The sequence below is a fragment of the Penaeus japonicus genome, unplaced genomic scaffold (assembly GCF_977035675.1).
Source record: "Penaeus japonicus unplaced genomic scaffold, GWHDUDI00000001_assembly GWHDUDI00000023, whole genome shotgun sequence".
Classification (NCBI taxonomy): Eukaryota; Metazoa; Arthropoda; class Malacostraca; order Decapoda; family Penaeidae; genus Penaeus; species Penaeus japonicus.
The window spans coordinates 6375295-6377794 of NW_028234425.1; positions in this window are offsets into that span (position 1 = coordinate 6375295).

Here is a 2500-nt window from a genome sequence, read left to right on the forward strand (position 1 = left end):
TATTGTTATAGCGATATTACTAATACCAGTAACACAAAACCATTCATTTTACCATACTGGGTCGCTGTTGCTGTTGCATCATTAATATCATTGTTGTTTCTGTTGATATTCGTTGTTAATACCACAATATGATCGCCACCATTGTTATTAACATCGTCATTATTACTGTGATAATAAATACCACTATTTTTCTCTTGCTTACTCTCTTTGATACTATAATCACCAATATAATAATTATCAATATAATAGTAACAGCAATGATAATAACAATGTTGATGACAGTTTCATCATTAGTGGTGTCCGTGTCATCATAATAATCACCACGAACATCGTCATCAGCATCACCATCATTATTATCATCATGATCAATGTTTATGGTAGCTGCATTTGCAAGAGTATTATCAATAATACCATTCAGAATGATATGCAACATTTCAATATTTGCATTTGCCGTTGCAATATCATCCTCACAATCATCATTGGAAGTATTGATGATAATATTAGCATCAACAGTAGTGATGCCGTCATTCGAAAGGTGACAGCAGTATTTATAATAGTTGTAGTACTAGTAGTGGTGGTGGTATTGGCATTATTAATAATAGTAGTACTAGTAGCGGTGGTAGTAAAAGTAAGAGTAGCAACAATAGTAGTAATAGTAGTAGCGATAGTAGTAGTAGTAGTAGTAGTGGTGGTAATATTAGTAGTAGTAACAGCAGTAGTAGCATTAATAGTAGTAGTAGTAGTGGTAGTAGTAGTAGTAGTAATAGCAGTAGTAGTGATAGTAGTAGAAGTAATAGTAGTAGCAGTAACAGCAGTAGTAGTAGTAGTAGTAATAGTAATAATAGTAGTAGTGGTGGTAGTAGTAGTAGTAGTGATAGTAGTAGAAGTAATAGTAGTAGCAGTAACAGCAGTAGTAGTAGTAGTAGTAATAGTAATAATAGTAGTAGTGGTGGTAGTAGTAGTAGTAGTAGAAGTAGTAGTAGTAGAAGTAGTTGTAGAAGTAGTAATAGTGGTAGTAGTAGTAGTAGAAGCAGTAGCAGTAGTTATGGTAGTAGTAGTAGTAGTAGTAGAAGCAATAGTAGTAGTTATGGCAGTAATAGTAGTAGTAGAGGCAGTAGTAGTAGTTATGGTAGTAGTAGTAGTAGTGGCAGTAGTAGTAGTTATAGGAGTAGTAGTAGTAGAAGTAGTAGTGGTAGTAGTAGTAGTAGAGGTAATAGTACTAGTGGCAGTAGTAGTAGTAGTGGTAGTAGTAGTAGTAGAAGTAGTAGTAGTAGTAATGGTAGAAGTAGTAGTAGTAGTAGAAGTAATAGTAGTAGTAGTTATGGTAGTAGTAGTAGAAGTAATAGTAGTAGTAGTTGTATAGTAGTAGTAGAAGTAATAGTAGTAGTAGAAGTGATAATAGTAGGAGTTATGGTAGTAGTAGTAGTAGAAGTAATAGTAGTAGTTGTAGTAGTAGTAGTAGAAGTAATAGTAGTAGTAGTAGCAGTAATTAATAGTAGTAGTAGTGGTGGTAGCAGTAGAAGTAGTGGTAGTAGTAGTAGTAGTAATATAGTAGTAGTAGTAATAGAGTAGGAGTAGTAGTAGTAGTAGTAGCAGTAGTAGTAGTAGTGGTAGTAGTAGTAGTAGAAGTAATAGTAGTAGTTGTAGTAGTAGTAGTAGAAGTAATAGTAGTAGTAGTTATGGTAGTAGTAGTTGTTGTAGTAGTAGTAGAAGTAGTAGTAGTTGCAGTAGTAGTAGAAGTAATAGTAGTAGTTATGGTAGAAGTAATAGTAGTAGTAATAGAGTAGGAGTAGTAGTAGTAGTAGTAGCAGTAGTAGTAGTAGTGGTAGTAGTAGTAGTAGAGTAATAGTAGTAGCAGTAGTAGTAGTAGTAGTAGTAGTAGTGGTAGTAGTAGTAGTAGTAGTAGTGGTAGTAGTAGTAGTAGTAGTAGTAGTGGTAGTAGTAGTAGTAGTGGTAGTAGTAGTAGTAGTAGTAGTGGTAGTAGTAGTAGTAGTAGTAGTAGTAGTAGTAGTAGTAGTAGTAGTAGTAGTAGTAGTAGTAGTAGTAGTAGTAGTAGTAGTAGTAGTAGTAGTGGTAGTAGTAGTAGTAGTGGTAGTAGTAGTAGTAGTAGTAGTAGAAGTTTTAGTAGTAATAGTAGTAGTTTTATTAGTAGTAGAAGTAGTAATAGTAGTAGCAGTAACAGCAGTAGTAGCATTAATAGAAAAAAAAAAAAAAAAAAAAAAAACAATTGTCGAATTTCATTTCTACTTCATATTTTAGACTATTGTGGAAAAGAGATAGAGAAGCAAGAAGAAAAAAAGTCAAATACAACACAAGCAACATACACCACAGCAACAAAACCAAAAGATAGTGCATTACCACAGATGAAAATGTATTCCACCTGCACCATAACTCTCGTATACTCTCAACTTCCCCGTCAAGACAGTCAGAACACTCAAAGAAATTGGATCAAAGATAATAAAGAAGTAAGAAAGAGAGGTCGGGTAATATGCCTAAGCGA